This window comes from Leguminivora glycinivorella, chromosome 5, assembly GCF_023078275.1.
Source record: "Leguminivora glycinivorella isolate SPB_JAAS2020 chromosome 5, LegGlyc_1.1, whole genome shotgun sequence".
In the NCBI taxonomy this organism is placed as follows: domain Eukaryota; kingdom Metazoa; phylum Arthropoda; class Insecta; order Lepidoptera; family Tortricidae; genus Leguminivora; species Leguminivora glycinivorella.
The window spans coordinates 17,557,005-17,580,947 of NC_062975.1; the positions used below are offsets into that span (position 1 = coordinate 17,557,005).

Consider the following 23,943-nt stretch of genomic DNA (forward strand, 5'->3'; position numbering starts at 1 on the left):
GGTCCTCGTGTTGCATCTCCAGTGGCCAATTTCACCACAGTGACATTGACACTTGACACTGACAAATTCTGTGCCTATTTCTGGATTGATAACTAACATTATTAGTGCGTTTCCACATTGTCCGATCCGATATCAGATGTCGGAAGGATTTTAAAGCAAAAATCAAAGATGGCGGCTTAAATGTATGGGATATCGGTCCGACATCCGATATCGGATCAAATAATGTGAAAACGCACTTAACGTCAATATTTCCTTGTTCAACCGGCAATCGACGAAGTGTCAATGTCTGTCGACATTTCGTCACTGTCGTAAAACAGAACACGGATGTTTCTTCATTTACGAGTTTATAAAAATATCTCTTTCATTATCAAGTTATATTAGGTAAGTTCTAAAACTTTACTATTGTTGTTGACTATAGAAATTTGGTCCACATTTCTTTAAGCGAAACTTTAATGATAATGAGGAATACCTATTTGGATAAAGTTTGTTCAGGGTTGGGAAAGTTTTAATTAGTTTTCCGTCAGCGATTAACGGTAAAAAGGACTAAGAATTCAATCATACAAATAGGAAATAATTAGGTATAAATAACTCAATATTTATTATACGTACGTACCGGGCCAATATACGCTTGTACAGGAATATTGCTTAAATCTTGAGTTTTAACATGAAAACATTACTATATATTTTTAGGCCTATAAACGAATTGGTGTGACCAGACCTTCTTACGAGGAAATAATAACAAAAACCGGCCAAGAGCCTGTCGGGCCACGCTCAGTGTAGGGTTCCGTAGTTTCCCGTATTTTTTTCAAAAACTGTTCAACCTATCGAGATCAAAATAATTTTCCTAGAAAGTCTTTCTAAAATTCTCCTTTTGTGATTTTTTTCATATTTTTAAACATATAGTTCAAAATTAAGGGGGGGGGGTAGGACACACACTTTTTTTTACTATAGCAGCGATTATTTCCTAAAAATAAATTTTATCAAAAAACGATTTTAGTAAACCCGTATTCATTTTTAAATACCTATCCAACAATATATCACACGTTGGGGTTGGAATGAAATAAAAAATCTGTCCCCACTTTCCATATAGGGGCGGTACCCTAACAAAAAAAAAACACTTTTTATTTAACCACTTTGTCGGCGTGATTAATATACATATTGATACCAAATTTCAGCTTTCTAGTGACGGTCACTGAGATTATCCGCGGACGGACGGACGGACGGATAGACATGGCGAAACTATAAGGGTTCCTAGTTGACTACGGAATCCTAAAAATGTGTCATAGGACCCATGAATGACTGGCTGTGTAAAACCTTCAGTGGGTCCCTCTAGAATTAACGATACCTCATGCGGGACTGGATATACCATGGATATACGGTTAAAACGGGAATGCGGGTAATATGAGTTATAATTAGGCTTAGGACTTTTTATGGCATACCGTGGTTCTAAAATTCGTGGAGTCGCCATATGAAAAGTTTTCAAAATCAAAGTCAAAGTCCAACAGTATGATGTCACATTAAATACAAATATTTATACACACTGTCACATCGTCACTGAGTTCATTTTAATCGAACGTAGTTGATTTTAACTTAATAGTAATTTTTTGGTATTATTATATAGGATTATGATAAAATTTACTAATAAATATTTAATTAACATTATTAGTTAATATTAACTACGTTCGATTAAAATTAACTAGGTAACGTTGTGACAGTATATATAAATACTTATATGTATTTAATATGACATCATACTGAACAGGACTTTGACTTTGACTTCGAAAATTTTTCATATGTCGACTCCACGAATTATAGAAACACGGTATGCCATAAAAAGTCCTACGCCTATATAATATTCAAAGTAATTTATAAAACAAATATTTCAACTTTCAATGGCATTCCATCCTTTCCGTACTCAAGCCAAAGTGAAGTTAGTCCATTATTTATTGGGAAGCGAAAAGTAACCTTTTCGCCAAATTCATATTTCACAGGATTGGATAAACAGTAATATGTTGTTGGGAATTTGTTGAGGATCCCTCACTTGTTCTGTAAAGTTAGGAATGCTGAGCCGCATTGTTAAAAAAATATGTATGTAATAAATATTTGGGAAGAGCCACACGACGGACAGTGGGCACTTTATGTTTTTACGTTAGTAATCCCCAAATGACAATTATATTCCTTCCTTAAGAATCTCTATATTCAAAGGTGACAACTTCGTCAAAGTCTGTTCAGTAGTTTTTGAGTGTATCACGAACATACAAACAATAAAATATTTTTTAAGAAAAAAAAAACGCCGCCTTTGGGGTTCCGGTGAAAGCTACTTGCGAATGTTGGATTATGTAGAAATGTGTAGGTATTTTTTTAAACTGCTTTTAATGCTTTAATTATTGTATGGCAACAAAAATCAATATACGTATATCTTTGAGGTTTGAGGAGTTTCCTCAATTCCTCATGAATCCGATTATAAGAAATCGAAGCTTGACAAAATTTGACTTGAAAAGTCAATATGCTTAACAAACATAACTAAATAAATGTTACTGTTCTGAACTTAAATGCATGCTGTTCTTGTAAAAATACCAAAGTCACTATAAGTGTGCCGTTCTGATTTGAGGAGTTCGGTTCTGACCATCATCTGCAGTTCCACTGCACCAAATGTCACTATTCTGGTCGTAAATGCATGCTGTTCTTATAAAAATACCAAAGTCACTATAAGCGTGCCGTTCAGATTTGAGAGTTCCCTTCAGATGGTCAGAAGACCATCATCAGGAGTTCCACTGCACCAAATGCCACTGTTCTGGACGTAAGTGCATGCTGTTCTTATAAAAATACCAAAGTCACTATAAGCGTGCCGTTCAGATTTGAGGAGTTCCGTTCTGACCTTCATCAGCAGTTCCACTGCACCAAATGTCACTGTTCCGTACGTAGATGCATACTGTTCCTTTAATAGCACAAAAATCGCCATATGTACCTATGCCTTTCAGATTTGAGGAGTTCCCTCGATTTCTCCAGGATCCCATCATCAGGACTGGGTTCTGAGAAAAATGGGACCAATCTGTATGAATATACATTCAATAAAAAAAAATTTTTCAAAATCGGTCTAGTAACGACGGAGATATCGAGGAACAAACATTAAAAAAAAATACAGACGAATAGAGAACCACCTTCTTTTGAGAGATTTGAGGCGGCGGTTAAAAAAGTGTGTACATTCAGATGCGGCGGGAGGATTTGTTTTATAAGGTCTAGTGTTAGTGATGATATCCAATATGTCAACGAATATATCTATTCGGGCCAGATAGCATCCTTCGAAAACAGGCAGTGCAAAGAAATCGATCGACGCACCGAGAACGCCTGGAAGAGCTTCTGATCTATGAAGACGCTAATGAACACCTTCCACTAACACTAAAGCGCAAACTTACCGACATGTGTGTCCTGCCTATCCTAACATACGGCGCCCAAACTTTGTCATTGACGGAAGCCCAAAAGTCCCGACTCAAGATTTGCCAGCGAGGAATGGAGCGCAGCATACTCGGAGTCCGCAGAACCGATCGGGTAAGGAACACCGAACTGCGCTCCAAAACTGGTATTATAGATGTGGGTGTTAAGTCTGCAAGGCTCAAGTGGGATTGGGCAGGACATGTCTGCCGAATGCATCCAGATCGGTGGGCCAAATTGGCTACCGACTGAATACCACCGATTAGCCGGGGCAGAGGTAGGCCAAAGAAAAGATGGCGGGATGACCCTGACACATTTTGCAGCTACTGGCCGGAGCAGGCGACAAATCGTGATGGGTGGCGGAAGAAAGGGGAGGCCTTTGCGCAGCAGTGGGACACAATTATAGGCTAGGAAAAAAAAGTGTTAGTGTTGAACGCAACATTATGGAAATAAAGCTCAAGAAAAAGATAAAACACAAAGACATAAGAGCGAAGACCAAAATAATTGATGCGTTATGCGCAAAAAAATAAGTAGCCAGGATGCACGCAGAACAAGAATCAAGTGGCAAGAGGAGAGATGGCAGACTCAACACAAGATGGTCGGACGACCTATACAAAATAGCCAACGATTGGCCAACTGTGGCAAAAACCAGAGACAGATGGATAGAGCTGGAGGAAGCCTTTACCTAAAAGGGTCCAAACCAAATTAGTTTTTAAATACTTTTATTTTTTTTTTTATTTAAGAGCTCTGTACTTTTTGGTTCGGAATAAGCAGGCTTCTTATTTTATTATTTAGTGTTAGTGATAGACCGCATAGGGTGATGTTCAGGACCAACCCGAACCCGATCACTTTTTACACCTGTATAGTTATAAGATCAAGACGCTGAAAATAAGGTCATGTAAATATTTTGTTGTATCATAGAAAGAAGGGACAGTGAATACGAGAAGCAATTATTTATGAACCGATTTGTATTGAAGCAAATGACAATATCAAAATATTTCTTTATTATTGGTACTAAGTTAGTCTTACGCTCTCTCTCGCAAGCTTTTCTTGTCTCCCATCACGGCAAAATAGTGTTTCGAACCTTTGGTCGAAGCCAACACGTTGAAACCTTTTTGACTCTGAAATCAAGGTCAAAACAATTTTCCTAGAAAGTCTTTGTAAAGTTCTACTTTTGTGATTTTTTTCATTTTTAACCGCCTTCCAAATCTCAAAGGAAGGGGTTATCAAGTCGTCTGTATGTTTTTTTTTTTAATGTTTGTTCCTCGATATCTTCGTCGTTACTAGACCGATTTTGAAAAATTTTTTTTTTGATTGAATGTATATGCATACAGATTGGTCCCATTTTTCTCAGAACCCAGTTCTGATGATGGGATCCTGGAGAAATCGAGGGAACTCCTCAAATCTGAAAGGCATACATATGGTGATTTTTGTGTTTTTAAAGGAACAGCATGCATTTACATACGGAACAGTGACATTTTGTGCAGTGAAACTCCTGATGATGGTCAGAATGGAACTCCTCAAATCTGAACGGCACACTTATAGTGACTTTGGTATTTTTATAAGAACAGCATGCACTTACGTCCAGAACAGTGACATTTGGTGCAGTGGAACTGCTGATGAAGAGTGAGCCGCCCCTGGTTAGAGTTCCGTTCTGGTAATCATTCTCATCTGTAAGTACTTCAGAATCATCCAGATTTCAAAATTGGTTCAGAAATGACGGAGATATCGAATAACAAACATTAAAAAATATACAGACGAATTGATAACATAATCCATCATTTGAAAGTATTTATCACCAGAACCCCAATGGAAGGCGGTTTTTTTTTCTTAAAAATTATTTTTAAACATATGGTTCAAAAGTTAGTTAAAGGGGGGGGGGGGGGGGACGCACTTTTTTTTTCCTTTAGGAGCGATTATTTCCGAAAATATTAATATTATCAAAAAACGATCTTAGTAAACCCTTATTCATTTTTAAATACCTATCCAACAATATATCACACGTTGGGGTTGGAATGAAAAAAATAATCAGCCCCCACTTTATTTACATGTAGGGGGGGGGGGGGGTACCCTAATAAAACATTTTTTTCCATTTTTTATTTTTGCACTTTGTTGGCGTGATTGATATACATATTGGTACCAAATTTCAGCTTTCTAGTGCTAACGGTTACTGAGATTATCCGCGGACGGACGGACCGACGGACGGACAGACAGACATGGCGAAACTATAAGGGTTCCTAGTTGACTACGGAACCCTAAAAAAGATTATGAAACTCATAAAGCCTTGTATTTTTTATATCAAAAAATGTAAGGAATAAAGCCAAATGAAAAACATTCTACGCTCGTTCCTTTGAAGTTTCTCGGTATTTTTATTTGCTTTCTTTAGTAATTTTAGGTTGAACACACATGTTAGCTACTAAATGGTGCCCATTTTTATTGATCCTTCGGGGACGCTTTATTCTATAAAATAACCTAGCTTTATTCAGGTAACCTTTTTACCCGATTTCAGTGAAGCGTTAAAGAAGGGTTCCCATCCAGGGGGTTGATACTCGCCTTTTTACCGTCAAAAACGCCAAGTGACGCGCGAGGCTACAGCCCAATACCTACCTTCGTTTATGTGCAACGTGTTTGCACAGGGAGACTTTTCTTCCATGTTATGATACAAGCACTTTTCTGTTCAATTATATTCAACGGAACCCGGAATAGTTATTTGTTATACAAGGGGGCAAAGTTGTATTTTAACGCCGAGTGTGGAATTGAAAAACGAGCAAGTGAAAGGATTCTATAGTTGAACCACGAGCGAAGCGAGTGGTTCGAGAATAGAATCCTGAACTTGCGAGTTTTTTTAACACACGAGAAGTAAAATACATTTGCACCCGAGTGTAACACAAAACTTTTCCTCTCACTATAGCGAGGAAACTACAACGCAAAAAATGCATTTATCACTGCTTCCAGTAGTTCCACAGGTGGTAAATCATCTTTATTACTAGATTCACCTACTTTTATCAATTTTAAAGCAGTTAATTTGACTTTATTCAAGGTCAAATTACTTTACCCACTAGTGGATAAAATGCGTTTTTACCCGCTGGTATTAAAGGACAAAACACGTGTTTCCGAGCTAGTGAGGGGAAAAAAATATTATCTTTTTTCTTTAAATTATAAACTGATAGACCAGTGATTGTCCTTAGTCGCACTTGATGGAAAGTGACAACAACGCCGAAGTTGAAGCTCACTGGTTCAGTAATAGCCTATTCACTCTTGACTTGAATACACCCAGATTGTATTCAACCGGGAATTAAATACAGAAGATTACCTACAATCGATTAAGTGCGTACTAATTGTTAAACTTTTTGGTAACCGATTACGTTCATACTAACATAATAAAAGGTACAATTGTAAAATCAATCCGAGAATCAACTTAAACCCTAATACGTATTAATATTGGAGATATGTATGTGCACTTTTGCAGCTTTACTCAGTTTATGTGCGCTTAAAAGAAACTGAAGCACCGTTTAAACTCTTAGATGTACGGAACCCTTGTAAAGCAAGTACGACTAACACCTGGGAGGTTTTTTGCATTAGCTTATAATCCGCTTGTCTGCAGATAAATAAGAATAAGTGCTTTATTTATTTGTATTACGAATTCAAGTTTTGTAGAACTCTTTCAACAAAGTGAATGAAGTAGAAATGGATTATATAAAAAAGAAAGTTTAAGAGTTGGGTAAAAATAAAGTCTATCAAAAAACATATAAAATGTGAAAAAAATATTATTTAAATATTCAGCTTCGCAGCGGCATGCTTAACCCCTGGAACGCCGTTGTCAAAAATTTGCTACTGAATTAATAACCTTCAATCTGTTAGTTACAGTTAAAATTGCCTGGGACAGATCTGGAACAAGTTGTTTGAGGGGTTAACAAAAAGCATAACAGACATCCTACATTATGTAACTATTAGTGGAACGGATACATTGACATGGTTAGTACGAGACGAGTAAAATATTGCAGGAACACTTTTTTTTAATTGTAAATGGGCTTACTCTTGGCCACAGACAAGCCAAGGGAATAGGCGTGGCCTACGATGAAGTGATTAACCCTAGTTTTGAAGGTTGCCGGGTTATATGAGCTCGCTGCCCGCTGATGGCGAGTTACAGTGTTTTTACGTTACGGTGCTCAGTCCTACACTGGGCTGTTATAATAGTTATTTGTTATACAAGGGGGCAAAGTTGTGTTTTAACGCCGAGTGTGGAATTGAAAAACGAGCAAGTGAAAGGATTCTATAGTTGAACCACGAGCGAAGCGAGGGTTCAAGAATAGAACCCTTGCGAGTTTTTTAACACACGAGAAGTAAAATACATTTGCACCCGAGTGTAACACAAAACTTTTCCCCTCGCTAAAGCTAAAGCGAGGAAACTACAACGCAAAAAATGCGTTTATCACTTCTTCCAGTAGTTCCACAGGTGGTAAATCATCTTTATTACTAGTTTCACCTACTTAATTTGACTTTATTCAGAGTCAAATGACTTTACCCACTAGTGGATAAAATGCGTTTTACACTCGCTGGTATTAAAGGACAAAACACGTGTTTCCGAGCTAGTGAGGGGAAAATGTTATTATAACATAGTGTGACAGGGATAGCGCGCCATCACGCCATCGCGCTGTCCGTGTCGCACTATGTTTTATAACATTTATAACAGTCCAGTGTGAGAGCACCATTTATTACTGGGTCTATTGCAAAGTTTTAATAACTTTAATGACAATAAATGATGTATAAAACGATAAGTAAACTGGTCTTAAGAAGCGACAGGAGTTGTTATTTATCTACACAAACCTACTCTACTCTTCCCTCCCTCGTTTTTAAAGCTAAGCAATTATTTTTTAACACTGAAATTATCAATGCATACCTGTAGCAGGTAGTTAATCTTTTTTAATAGTTTTAAGGGCACTACATGGCCAAAATGGCCTGGTTATTCAAAGCTGATATCAATAATTATCCAAAAAAATGATAAATTTTCTTATCCTAAACTCAAAATAACTCGGTTTTTAAATTTCGTTAAAATTGCTTAAAAAAAGAGGGAAAAACAAGAAGGAAAGATGTTTTGGCAATATATTTCACCTGCAGGGCTGGCAAATGATTGGCGTGATATTATCTCGCCGAGAGATTACCTACCATCCTTACATCATTGATACAATTAGAAAAAGACGTATGATATGTGCTAGACCGGCTGAGTTGTTCCTATAGCATAATTCTGTTTTTAAATCTTGCAAGGACTTACTCGAAGGTGCTTTTGGACTAAAATTTCTAAACCAAAGGAGGGGTAATTTTAGTTCCTATTGCCTCTTAACAGATGATTACTGTTTCCATTACGCCCCCGCATGCTGAAATGGCTGAGGCTCTTTAGTGATAATTTAATGCTTACCTTTCCGTTAAATTATTTATGTAGTAATTGCCTCCTTAGTTTTTAGGGTTCCGTATCTCAAAATTGATAAATAGAACTCTTATGTATGATAATTCGTGTGTCGTTTTTTTTATAAATTTAAAACATAAATAGAAATTGTTTAGTTATTACCTTTTGTTGGATTTTTTTTATAAAATATTGTCCTTTAGAGCATTTTTTTTTATTTCATTGTATGTTTGAGAAAAGCACTATACATGCCTCGGCGTGAAAACGGATTCCCGGCCTCGTATCCCTATCCGGCCTCGCTCGCACGCTCGCTCGGCCGTATATACCCACTTGGCCGAAAATCCTCATTTTCCCGGCCTCTGATGTAATGTACTATTGTGTAAACTACTGAGGAATTGAGCCTAATAATCATTCTACCGCACGCCGCAATGAACATTATCGAACAACTCCTACATCTCGAGAGACTCTTCGCAAATGGGATCGAGAGTCATTCAGTCTGTTTGACGACACATATAGGTTGTTATTTTTATAACTGGCAATATTTTCTGAATATGATGGGCTGAATATAAAATCAAATATCATATTTCGTTAGGTTTTGCTTAGACTACATCTCATTCACTGATTTAAACTTTCACGATTATTAATTACCTACACATAATTAATACGACGTAGGTTTTAGGATCTCACCCACATGGAATCCTGTCATTAATAAGTGTAAGCGGAAAATAATACCGACAGTCGTTAACTCGAATATCGTCAGTGTTTTGTGTCGACAAAGTGACATCCCTAGTGCGCAAACAGTTCAAGTTGATAATCAAAACCAATTGCGGGTAGTTCGAAAAGCTCGCGCGGCTATCAGAAGGTATTGGGGGAGCAAAAGTTGTTAACAAAAATTAACTCACTGTCAGTTTTTTGACGACAATTAAGCAAAAAATCTGTCCAAAAATTTACTTTTTTCACATTCTGAATGTAGATTTTTGCTTAAAGTTTATGTAATTAACATAAAAACAATATTATTATTAATATTTCATGCTTAATTATCGTCACAAAACTGACAATGAGTTAATTTTTGTTAACGACTTTCGTTAATTGGGGGGTCCCAAATTCTGAAAATGCCCGTTGATTTCATTTGAAGCCAGTCTTCTCCGAGACCACGGGGACAACGCCGTCCCTGAAACCTTGGAGGTGTAACTAAACCGCCGCTCACCTTACTTATTTACTTACTTACTTGACTAACCAACAGTATGGTTAACCTCCCTTTAAATATACCCCGTAAATTTGACCTTCATCATCGTCTAGTGCGAGTATGTAGAACCCTTCGATGTGAACCGCGATAACCCAGATCCTTTAATGAGTAACGACTATATTTTGAACTCTAGTTAATTTTTAGTTTATAAATATAAATAACCAGTTATTAGAACATACTATAATTTGAAACGTTACAGAAAATAGGAAGTTATAATAAGAATAATGATGTAATGTAAATATTTTGGGTTTTTGTACTAGTTTATTGCAGCACTTGTGATATGAATATTTAAAATATTTTTGTAATCATCCGCTACGCCTTATTAGTGGTCCCGGATTGGGCAAGGGCTTGCGATACGGTATGGGACCCCTGACCCGACCAAACCACTTTATCGGGAACCTAAGCAAGTAAGCCAGAAGGGATATCTATCTATGAACTAACCCCCTTTTGTCTTGTTTCTTTTTCCCTAGCTAAACCCCCTTTTCCCCAATACTGCTAATAGACCATAACTTCTCGATCTTTCTAATGTTTTAACGAAACACCGAGTAGTCGCTAACTTTTATGAGAACTAACTCTTCTAAGCTTTTGACTTTCCATCAGTGGACGGCGCTTGCATGCCACTGGACCCTATAACAAACAAATCCTTTTATTCCAAAGACAGTTTGTTTCCCTAGCCAATTTGATAGAATTTACCTTGAATAACCAGTTAGCAACACTTAGCGTTCCGCAGCTACATCGAAAGATCAGAAATTGCTACCACAATTATTAATTACACTCAGATAAATTAAGTATCAAGAGATTTTATGAATTACCAGTTTTACCACATATTTTAAGATAGTAAACACCACATTTAAAGTCCATATAATCCATAGAAATACACGCCTATCAATTATACTCCAAGACCAATCGTAAAACAACCCTAATTTCATAGAAATAGTGTGTGACGCTACCCTAATCCTATTGTTTTCCTTACTCTAACATATCTGAAACACAGACCCTCACTTACCATAGATCTTGTGTTCAGAATATGTACAAGTGTATCCCTACTAGAACTGTACAGTTCAGCCAGCGAAGCTGAGATAGGCAACCTATAGGCTTGTGTTCTGATCCCCCCCTCTGCGTCCGCAGACTAGGTAGCAGAGAGTAGATCGCCCTATCTGTGTATATATCCAGTATTCTAGGACACACTAACACCAGTCACTTGAGGAGACCCAGCTGCGATCAAAGCTTTGTCGTTTAGGTATGGATCAATCACAACCGAAATCCCCCAGCAACCAGCACCATCGTGACCCAGAACACCGAGTAAATAAATATATATAATACAAGACCTAGCCTCAATTACTGTTGACTTCGGTGAGCAAGGATTACTCCTAATGTCTTTCGTCAATCGTGAAAGTCCTCACTTCCATCTAGCAGCTGGACCTTGAGACCAGGGAGGAATGTTCGCCTTTTGTAAGTATAAAAAAGACGCCAAGCCTCCTCAGACTTGGAACAAAAGACTCCTAATCGCTCCTTTTTGGCACCGTTAGGTAAGAAGCGCTTAGTCGGGCAAACTGTCTGCCCAAGCAATGACCTGGCTTAATAAAATAGCAAAACAACCCCATAGAAAACTAAGTTCAATTTTACTAACACAACTCTTTGTAAAATCAAATAAATAAACGGACAAGTGAAATTTCCTTTAATTACTATGATCTGGGCTTAACTTTACAAGAATCACTTCCTATAAAATCAAACACAGATACTTTCCCAAGTCCCAGCCATACATCGACCCAGTCTTTGTATTGCTTAATGACACTTAGGAAATCACAGCGTAGAAACTTCACTATACACGTTAAACTACAAGTAACTCTACACTTGAAATAAACCCACAAAGTAATTGGCAGTAAAGCAATTCCACTACAAGCCTAAGTTCAACTGTACAAAGATATTGTCTTCGCACAACCAAACAGAGACACAATCTCAAAGTTTACAATCACTTAGAATAATTTCCAAGTAAGTACAAACAGAGAAACAATAGCAGAATAACTTCACTCACCAGTATAATACACGATAGCCAGGGACACTGTTAGTCTCGTTGATATTTGAAGAATGACGCGTGTCTATTTGAGACATAATTGGGACACAATTGGGATATAATTGGGACATAACTGGGACATTTCTGGGACGTAACTGGGACATAACTGGGACATGGGACATAATTGGGACACAACTGGGACATACCTGGGACATAATTGGGATACAACTGGGACATAATTGGGACGTAACTGGGACGTACTTGGGACATAATTGGGATACAACTGGGACTTTTCTGGGACATACCTGGGACATAACTGGGACATGGGACATAATTGGGACACAACTGGGACATACCTGGGACATAATTGGGATACAACTGGGACATATTTGGGACATAATTGGGACGTAACTGGGACTTGGGACATAATTGGGATATACCTGGGACATAACTGAGACATAACTGAGACATAACTGGGACGTAACTGGGACGTACTTGGGACATAATTGGGATACAACTGCTTTGTTTACTAAGCCGTACGCCTTATACATTTAACGTCCATGTTCTCTCAGCAAATAATTGTTTACCTATCAGTAGTAACACCTGCATGATTGCACGTGTTTTAGAGAGAGATGGAGATATCTTTTATTGATTCCTAGTACGTAATGAAACATTTTATGTTGTGGTAAATATAAATGTGCAAATATTACTTCATCATAGGTTTTTAACCAGCTCTGTAGATCAAACTAGAGGTTAAATATTTTCTAGGGAGTATGTTCACAATTACTCTTTACCAGTTTTCCTGACCTGTATTTGAACCCAAGATTTAATATTGGAACGCTACTCAGTTGACAGCTGTCAGTGTCAGCATTCCGTCCATGTGAACGTAGCTTGTTGATAAATAAACTTTTCCAACCTGTTTTGCACCAAATAATAGTGAATTTTATGTGAGATAATTGTTGTAGAGCTGTGCAGCTGGTTCTAGTGGGCGAGAAATAACAATTCCATGTGTGGCCGGGTGAACAACCATTTATTTTTTTATACTCACATCAACGTATGAATCAAGAAGGAATTCAAGAAGACATTTTTTCCATTGTAACCAAACGTTTCCATAGCAACCGCTACATAGACAAAAAAAAGGTTTAATTTCTGTTGGATCCTCCAACAATAATATTATAAAACATGCGGACAAGTACCACAATGAATTAATTAAAATATCCAGTGAAATAACGTTGGATGAATGCTTTCCAAGATTCGAGCAAAGAAGTCTCCAGTTGCCTTGACAATGTAAGTTTTATTTAAGGAAAAAAAACAAGAACAAGACCACGAATCAAGTGCTTGTTCTGTCACAGAGGTCAGTTCAATATGTAGTCATAATACGCGATTAAGTCCCGATTTATAAAATAATTATACGTCTCATTCATTCTGAGTTAATTTCTTTAATGACGTTCGCTAATTGGGGGGTCCCAAATTCTGAAAATGCCCATTGATGTCATTTGAAGCCAGTCTCCTCCGAGACCACGGGGACAACGCCGTCCCTGAAACCTTGGAGGTCAGTTTAATATGTAGTCATACGCGATTGTCCCGATTTAAAATAATTAAATACGTCTCATTCATTCTGTAAAAAGTTTTTAATGTGTATGTGTGCGCACACGCGTTTACTTTAATTCATCGTCACGCGCTTGGCGACCATAATTAATGGAAATTTAGCCAATTTGTAGGAAATATTACAGTAAGTAGGGTGGTAAAATTAAAATGACTATTTGTATTATTTTGGGTTATGTTTCAGGTATATAACCAATATAACCATCTCATTACATATTGTAAATTATATATAATTGAGTCTATCTAAGTACCTGTCCTACTGCTGCACACAGGCCTCCCCTGCATGAGGCCTTTAACTATAAGGGAAGATTAACTTTAAGGGAAGATTCTTTAGTTCAAATATCAATTTCTCTAAGAAACCAGTATCTTAACTTTTACGGTTATCGAATTATTTCAAAAAATAATTTAATTACTGAACACGTGTGTGGCATCCCTTACGACTTTCTAATGTTATTTGTTTTGACATGTGCCGTCAAACACTTGACAATGACTTTAATGTTATGATTAATAGAGAGCGGATTTCATGTAGCGATTTAAATATTAATATGGATATGTTAGTGCATTTTTTTAATTACTTGTCATGTGGATTATAATAAGGTCTTACAATCTATCGCATTCACATCGCACACCGCAAACTTCGCTAACTAATGATTAAATTAATGTTCTTTTTTGTAAATGTAATTTTTCTTTTCTTTAAATGTAGGATTTTTTTTTGTAAATAACTACATTTAAAGACAAGTATTTTATTCTAAATAAAGGAGTTTGTATACAGGAAGCGAATTATTTTCATTTTTCTATTCTTCTAAACATTTTTTTATTTATTAATTTTATTATCATTATTATTTTTGCACAATATTCAAAAAAGCATCCAAAACTTTTACTTTTATACATTTTATACATTTTTTGTGTGTAGAAAAAATAATAAATTATGCGAGTCATATCCATATTAATATTTAAATCGCTACATGAAATCCGCTCTCTAATGATTAAGGTCCTCTCACACTAATTAATCCATTTATTATGTATGGAAGCGTAAAAAAATGTTTTCCCGAATTTAACAAAAAGCTATATACAGGGTGGTTCCTGATGATGAACCTAACTGCGTGTCGAATTTAACGGAAAACAAAAAAAAACACGGTGTATAACTGATCATCTACCTGAAAATAACAATCATGTCTCAGGAATTCTCCTTTATTTAAACCATGCTGCACCGAAATTGCTGGAAAAATTACGATGTTTGCTAATAAATGCATATGTAGAGCAAAACTGTAGTCACCGGCATAAATAAGTGATGATTTTTGTACCTTGTCACTTTAACGTCGTGTTTGAAATGTCATACAAAATAGTCAAACGATTAAAAGCGACAAGGTACAGAAGTCATCATTTATGCTGGTGACTGTAACTACTGACATAGTAAATTAAATAGTATATCGATCTACAGCTACGGAAGCATCAAAATAAGCTACTTTCCTATACTTTAAATAAAATACAATATTTTATGCAGTTTACGAAATAAAGTTCCACATAATTAAAAGAAAAATATGGACAGTAGTTATGTTTAAACATAATTTCGATTTAATAAGTCAAAAAGAACGATATAAAGTATTGAATGAATTGACCGTGACGTCACTCCTCAGTATTTCATAGTAATTCCATATTAGCAAAACGTTTTGACAGTTCTTAAAAAGAAGCTGTCAAATAGTGGGAAACTAGCCTCTTATATATGCGTGGCACGCACTTCACCGATTTTTATAATTTTTATTAGAGATGCAACGAATAGTTGTTTGGCCGGATACCGGATACCGAATATTCGGCCAGCAGAATTTTACCTACAAATTAAGCAGAGAGCGGGCGCGTCGTGCAGGTTTTGATTTGTTGCGTAGTGAATTTCGCGCGGAGTCCGTTTTAAGTGCAAAAAACTAGTTTTGTTATAATATTTCGTTCAAGGCAAAATGTATGTTTAAATGTTTATTTTTTTAATAATAAAGGGCTATGATTATAAGTATTACAACCGAAAATGTTTTTTTACATTTATTTACCCCAAAATCATTCAATCAAAAATAGCACATCCGGTATCCGGCCGGATAGTACGTCACTATCCGGTATCCGGCCGAATATTAAATTAAGGGCCGGATAGGCAGAATACCGAATAGTAACCGAATATTCGGTGCATCTCTAATTTTAATTAAAACGGAGGGACTAACGCCGTGGCTTGCGTGGGCGACGGTCGCGCGATGGTCGCGCGACGGCGATGCGACGCATACGAAATCAAACCTTATCGATATGGAAGTATGAGACGCGACGGCGACGGTCGCGCGACGGTCGCGCGACGGTCGCGCGACCGTCGCCCACGCAAGACACGGCGTAAGTTGTATAGACAATTCCTACTTCTTATAGAGGTAAATAAGAAAGTAAAAAGGTACTCTCGTCCATCTCGATTGGAGCGAAAGGATAATTAATTAAAGTACCTAATAAACAAATTTAAGTCTCGCTTCGGCCTAAATAATGGATGAGAATGAGGGGGCACACTCAAACGTTGTGCCAGATGGCGCCACCTTAGTAGTCCACTGCACATATCTTTTATTTGTATCAGTTCGTTTTTTTTTCTTCATCATGTATAATTTTTCTTTTTTTTAGATGTACTTTGACACTTAGAGACTATACATCTCTAACATCTCTTATTAATCATAGTAGATTTGTACTTTGTATAATTTATTGAAATTAATTTCCATAGAGTAGGTACTATCAGCTGCAAAATTGCATGGAGATATTATGAATGAATTCATTGATAAATTCGCCATGCACTTTTGCAGCTGATAGTACCTAGTCTGTTATTTTTTTTTTGATAAATACTTTTGCTTTTTAAATTGTATCTGGTTTTTTAATACATGTTAATTATAAGATGTAATGTTTTGAAAAGAAGTGGCCCGCCGAGTTTCTTGCCGGTCCCTTAGTGGATACCCTCCTCCAAGGGGGGACTGAAATCTTCTCGAGGCTGAGGCGCAGGGTTAGAGCCGGCGTAGCTTTATTTGACGTTCATATGTGCATTGTGATATGCCTACTTGGAAAATAAATATTTCATTTCATTTCATTTTATTTCATTTCATTTCATTTTATTTCATTCCATTTCATTTTATTTCATTTCATTTCACACAGATAAAGAATTTCATACGTGAGATCGAGAAGATGGTATTTTTTTTTCTCTGTCACATACGAATGACAGTGACATACATGCCTAAGCACTTGGACAGGCGGCGCCTCGCGGAATAAAATATCAGTGTGCCTCCTCATTCAATACCGGATTTATGTCTAATATATTGACAAAGTTGGTTCACAGTCATGTTTTCCTGATTTGATTGTGATTTACAATAAATGTCATTAAGATTTATATTCAATCGGTTACCTTCGCCTTGGTAGGTATCTGTAAGCGTAAGGTACTGCTAATGCTACTTACACTGTGTACAAGTTAACACTCTTAGATGTCTCTACGGGTTCCATTGGTACCTTAGCGGTGGAAAATTTCGCTGCCTTGGTTGAAGTTTTGGTGGCTCAGTTGGCAGAGCGCTGCGCTGCAGTATCGATCCAGAGGCCGTGAGTTCAAATCTCACCCAAGGCAGACATTTTTCACTTTTAAATTTGTTCTAAGCCTAGTGGCATTGATTGCAGACGTTTCTGATAGTCAGAAGTTAAAAATTGCTCCCTGTACCTACATGAAGCAAATTGTATATATATGTTTTAGTTTTTCCACAGTATACTTTGAAATATGGTTCGTTAGGCATATTAAGTAATTACTAACAAAGAAATAAACTCACTCCATAAAACTCTGTCTTAGCTTTACTGTCAGCTGTTGGCATTATTTATAAACTTTATACAACCCATTTTACACAACAAGTTAAAAACTTTGTACCAGCTGTTGTACAGATTGCAGAATACACCAATTCGAACGCAGGTATGTATGATATCGGAATGATATTTTAATCATACAATGATTAAATATTATAGTCGCGTCGAGTCTTTTCGAGTTCTCAATTTGCGTCCCCCTTTGAAACAAAGTCTGAATTATTATTTATATACAGGAAACTAGGATAGAACCGATGAACTAAGGGAAAATTTTAATAAGAATGATAGTTTCATTAAAATCTAGGAATGTTCCCTGCAGCCTGTGTTAATTAAGAGGTTTGAATGATTTTACCGTTAATATCACTACATTTAATACGGGCTGGGATATGAGATCTCGACAGTAAAAAATTAAAATTTTGAAAAAACCCCCGACCGCGACATAGTGGACCGATTTTCATGAAACATGGCTAAGAACACTTCCGACTAACTCAGCTTTCAGACAAAAAAACAATCAAAATCGGTTCATCCGTTCGGGAGCTACGATGCCACAGACAGACACACACACACACAGATAGACAGACAAACAAACAGACAGACAGACAGACAGACAGACAGACAGACAGACAGACAGACAGACAGACAGACAGACAGACAGACAGACAGACAGACAGACAGACAGACAGACAGACGGACAGACAGACAGGCACGTCAAACTTATAACACCCCTTCGTTTTGCGTCGGGTGTTAAAAATAGGCATACGGGACAATGCACGTCTGTGTTTCTTTGTTTTAAATGGACTCCGCAATGTTTATGATTAATGCTATAAAAATACGTATCTGTTGTTGGAGTCATTTGGAATAGGTTTGAAAATCAGAAGTACAGAGTATGCGAATTCCCATTTGGAATGCGAAAAGTTTATTACTAAAGACAATTTAGGCGAAATTTTCGTGTGAATACGAGTACGAACACTAATATGTAATTGTATTTGTATCATATTTATTTCAAACATAAAATAGGTCGCTTATGGCAACACAGTTGAGAAAGTATGACAAAATTAAGGAACAATAACTTGACATAATTTTTGGTTTTTTTTGATCTGGTTGTACTTGACCAAAGTTTTACAAGCATATTTACAGATTTCAAAAAATGGCAGACCTTACTAAACAGTAGTAAGCACCTTGCATACTAGCCACAAAATTATAATTTTGAAATAAACCCATTCACAATGGACCAATTTTCATGAAACATGGCTAAGAATACTCCCGACTAACTCAGCTGTCAAACAAAAAAAAACTGAATCTAAATCGGTTCATCCGTTCGGGAGCTACGATGCCACAGATAGACACACACACAGACAGACAGACACGTCAAACTTATAACACCCCGTCGTTTTTGTGTCGGGGTTTAAGAATAGGAATCACCAACTACAGTCGAGTTCATAAATATAGGTGACGTAAAAGGTCGGGAGACCTAATTAACAAGTCTCATTTATTTGTAAAGGGCCTAAGTCAATATTCCCACGTGATTACACCTTTTCCTAGTAAACAGTGTAATTCTCGTAGATAAATTGGGTTTGTGAAGTGTTAAGAGTAACATGAACTTAACCGCCGCCGCCGTGTACCCCCGCCGCCGCGTTCGATGTCGGTTACGGCTCGTAAGTACCGCCTGAACGTGTATTACGAGTTGATTTTAAACCAACATTTAATTTATTTATTTAAATTAGTAAATAACATAATGTAGAAACTAAGAGAACAGGTACCTACCAAGGATGCTAGCCGTAGCCCTTACGTACAAGACGCTTTGCGATTTCGGTAAAAAAAAAAACTTGTGCGCGCTGTGACCTCATGAAATTAAATCCATACTAATATTAGAACTGGGAAAGTGTGCGTGCCTGTTTGTTCGTCTTTCACGGCAAAACGGAGCGACTAATTGACATGATTTTTTAAGTGGAGATAGTTGAAGGGATGGAAAGTGACATAGGCTACATTCTGTCTCTTTCTAACGCGAGTGAAGCCGCGGTTAAAAGCTAGTTTGACATAAACATTCTTATGTAAAAGTTTGTGTTCGCGCTGCGACCCCATCAAATCAAAGACAAATATTCTTATGTAAAACTTGCTCCGTAGACAAATTATATTCGTATCGCAAAGTATTGATAAAAATTGGAATGGTATTGGAATTCCTTGCCGGCGGCTATATTTCCGAGCTAATTATAACCCGGCAACCTTCAAATCAAGAGTGAACAGGCATCTTCTGGGCGAGCTCACTCCATCGTAGGCCACGTCTTTGCCTTCGGCTGGTCTGTGGCCAAGAGTAAGTCCATTTATAATAATAAAAAAAAAAACTTGCGTAATTCGTATTTCGTAATATTTGACCTACAAGCAGCCTAAAAGACACTTCTAAAACAACACTTCAAATAACATCAAAAAATTTGCAGTTATAAAATTAATTTGGATTCTTTGTTCCAAATCGAATAATTACTTTTGCGACGTTAACAGATTTCAAGTAATTGACATTTCTAGGCGAATGGAAGAACTTTCCGCTGAACATTTCACAAATTGCATCAATTTACACCCTTCTTTAATGTCAGTTACATTTACTTGTTACTTTAATATTTTAAAGTGCTTTAAAGTTAAGTCCATAATTGCATTATATTTTCTCGATTGTTTCAGTTTTTGACACCTATATGATATTTTAGTTTGACTGCCTGTCGTTAAGTTTTAATGATTATTTTTATATCTACAAAGAGGATCGATTATTATAGAGAGTTACTGTCGAAGTAAAATGTGTAATCACAGTGCATAGACTGCCATCTCTTGACACAGGCGTAAAACTTTTGAACCTCAGTTTTGACAATTTGGCCATATTCTCAGCCTGATATGTTTTAAAATGTCAATATTAGCGCCATCTAGCTGAGCGTACCCCAAAGGTGTAATACCATCTAGGCCACCGTACCTTTTTCTGTATGGTACTGAGGTACGTTTTTTTCTTAGACTTTATCTGTCTATACGGAGTTATATAATTATGTCTTTGATATCTATTATGCATATTCTACATATGTATAGTACCGTAACACTCCCCAACTATAGTTCTAAGGTCGACTAATTCGTAGATTAATCGATGAAAATACTCACCAAAATGACCATTGGTATTTAAATTCGTTTTGAAATAATTGAAATTGTGGATATGTGGACCATAGCAGTATTGGACTAGAGTTGAGTATTTTTACATACAAGCATTGAATACTCGCACATATACAGTCAACCAATTGGCACCCTAGGCCACTCTACAACCATGTCATGTAATTTTGATTGTCAAGCAGTAAGAGATTTCTTATAATCTGATTTATAACGTCACTATGACATAGTTCTACAGTGGCCTAGGGTTCCAATTGGGACGGTGCGTAATGCATTCCCCACTCCGACAAAAAAAAAGGGTTCCAATTGGTTGACTGTACTGAATCTGTTGTTGACACGTCGTTTTATACTTGAATATCCGGCACTACCGTGCAAATGTCTATTCACTGTTTTACTGGAGCCTATATTTGCAACTTGGGACAAATTTGAAGGGTCGTCGCAGGCAGGACCTTCGTAAAAAGCAAAGAGGATTGTAAGGGTAGAGTTGTAACTCCATACATCAGTAAATGCGGGTTATTTGTAGTGACATCTAGCGAAAATCACGCGTCAGTCACGCATCAAATAGCGTAAATTATCAGTACCACTACTCGATCCTAGGCGTCAACAGTGTCTCGTCTGTCAAAAATTTAATATTTGAATAGTTTACAAGTTATTATTTCGGAGAAGACTGGCTTGAAATGACATCAACACCTTCTGACAGCCGCGCGAGTTTTTCGAACTACCCGCACTTGGTTTTGATTATCAACTTGAACTGTTTGCGCACTAGGGATGTTACTCTGTCGACATACAACACTGACGATATTTGATTTAACGACTGTCGATATTATTTTCGGCTTACACTTATTAATGACAGGATTCCATGTGGATGAGATCCTAAAACCTTCGTCCCGATTGAAATTGCGATGGCTGTGAAAAATCGTCAGGTCAACAAGTCTGCCGTGGCTGAACATTTGTTAGAGTCAGGGCCAAACCACTGGATCGAACTACATGACCCTAAAGTCCTTTCCACGGAACGCCATTTCTACAGTAGAAAAGTGCGTGAAGCCATTGAAATCAAAAAACATCGCAATTTCAATCGGGACGAAGGTTTTAGGATCTCATCCACATGGAATCCTGTCATTAATAAGTGTAAGCCGAAAATAATATCGACAGTCGTTAAATCAAATATCGTCAGTGTTGTATGTCGACAGAGTAACATCTAGGGATTGCAATTGCTGGATCCAGCATCCAGCAATCCAGCTGGATCCAGCGCATTTTTCCGTCTGCTGGATCCAGCAGTCAGCGCTGGATCCAGCGCTGCGGATCCGCAAATAGAAAAATCTGCAATAAAATACGTAATTAACTTCAATAAACTTATTTTACGTCATGTTTAAAACGGTTCCGCGTTCCCGCGCGTAGCCCGTGGCCGCTTAGCACAAAATAATTCTATTTCGCTACAATTATGTTTTTTTTTTTCAAAAACGTAACTAGTTTAAAACTGTATTATATGTATAACTACTGAAGATCTCAAAATGTATTTATAGTATTTAATTATTAGTTACTGCAAAATTCCTTTTAAGTTTCAACTTATGTTTAGATCAGAATATTTATTGGTGTTTGTCTACGTATAATATACCTACTTAGAGGTTTATTTTTTCATAAATATTAAGTACTTAAGTTAAACTAAGTACCTACCTACTAGTAAGTAAATTAGTAATTTTCAATGTGAACTAGTGAATGCCCAAATGTTGTGCCAAAAAAGCAGGCCATGTCTGGTTGATAACATTATTTATATGTTACCTACTTATTGTAGTACTTTCGCTTCATCGTTGTTACACTTTTAATGACATTTTTTATTTATGTAGATTGCTATAAGGATAAAAATGGTTACAAAAAGTAATGCCAACTTTTTACAAATAAATTTTAACTTTTCTTCTCTGTTAGGAGGGAGCAAAGTAGCAGTTTTCTGTTCACGGACTATGTTGGCAGTATAATCATATATGACAGAGTCCAGTTAGGGGCGACGACGAGCGAAACGAGAAGGAGCGTGTTAGGTTGACCGTGAGAAAACCGGAAAAAACTTTTGAAATGTAATAACAATAAATTAAACAATATTTTTGTAGAAAAAGTAAGTAGGTAAGGTAACTATTTAAAAAAAATATATATGTAAGTAAAATACGTAATTGCATCCCTGTCAATAAATTTAGAAGTTTATAGGAGACTCAGTATTGCATATTTTTCGAAATACGCCATAGATATTGGCGGCATTTGGTATATACAATAAACAACTACATAGTTGTATATTACGTCAAGTAAAAAAATAGATAACATGATAGTTTGGTTTTTAAAAAAAGGCCTTTTGAAAAACCCTAAAAACGGCCAAACTTTAAGTTGGTAGGTAAATGCAAGGTTGGCAAATTAAAAAAAAAAACAATATGATAATAATCGTGCCGCATAGTCAGAAAGTTTCTTCAGAACGATCAAAATTCAAGTAGTAACTAACTATTAATCATGAGATGCACTTGGCTTCGGCCCGTGCATTTCATTATGCCGGTATTCCCTGGAACACCGAGAAAAACTAAGAACCCAAAAAATATATATATATAAATACTTTATTGTACACCACTTATTGACAATGAAATTACAAAAGCAAAACATAATTATTAAGAAGCAGGTAACAACAGGCGGTCTTATCGCTAAAAAGCGATCTCTACCAGACAACCTTAGGGTAGCAGGAAACAGATAATTTGGGAAATGAACATTCCGCGGAATAAAATTCCGCGAAACTTGCGTTGGGAAAATATGTAAGAGAACCGTTTTAAGTTTTTTTTTATTACAAAATTGCGCGTTTTCATCCTTACTTTCACTATTTCAAATAATTTTAGTAATAACAGCCCTATAGTAGAGCAAAATGTATTTTTTTTTTGGAATTTTTTGTACCTGCTGGATCCGCGCTGGATCCAGCTGGATTGGCGCCGATCCAGCAAAAATCCAGCTGGATTGAAATCACTGCTGGATTGCAATCCCTAGTAACATCCCTAGTGCGCAAACAGTTCAAGTTGATAATCAAAACCAAGTGCGGGTAGTTCGAAAAACTCGCGCGGCTGTCAGAAGGTGTTGATGTCATTTCAAGCCAGTCTTCTCCGAGACCACGGGGACAACGCCGTCCTTGAAACGTTGGAGGTCAGTTTAATATGTAGTTATACGCGATTAAGTCCCGATTTTAAAAATAATGATATGTACCTAATAATCGTGAAAGTTTAAATCAGAGTTTACAAGTTATATTACAAG

At 36.8% G+C, this 23,943-nt stretch overlaps 1 protein-coding gene and 1 non-coding gene across 2 annotated transcripts in view; both read left to right on the forward strand.

Annotated features, from left to right (window-relative positions):
• Window positions 1-23,943, forward strand: part of LOC125226628 (QRFP-like peptide receptor) — a 275,810-nt gene that overhangs the window by 153,722 nt on the left and 98,145 nt on the right. The window lies entirely within an intron of this gene.
• Window positions 17,237-17,314, forward strand: Trnac-gca. The gene is given in 2 exon segments: window positions 17,237-17,273; window positions 17,279-17,314. It is a non-coding gene; the product is annotated as a tRNA-Cys (tRNA).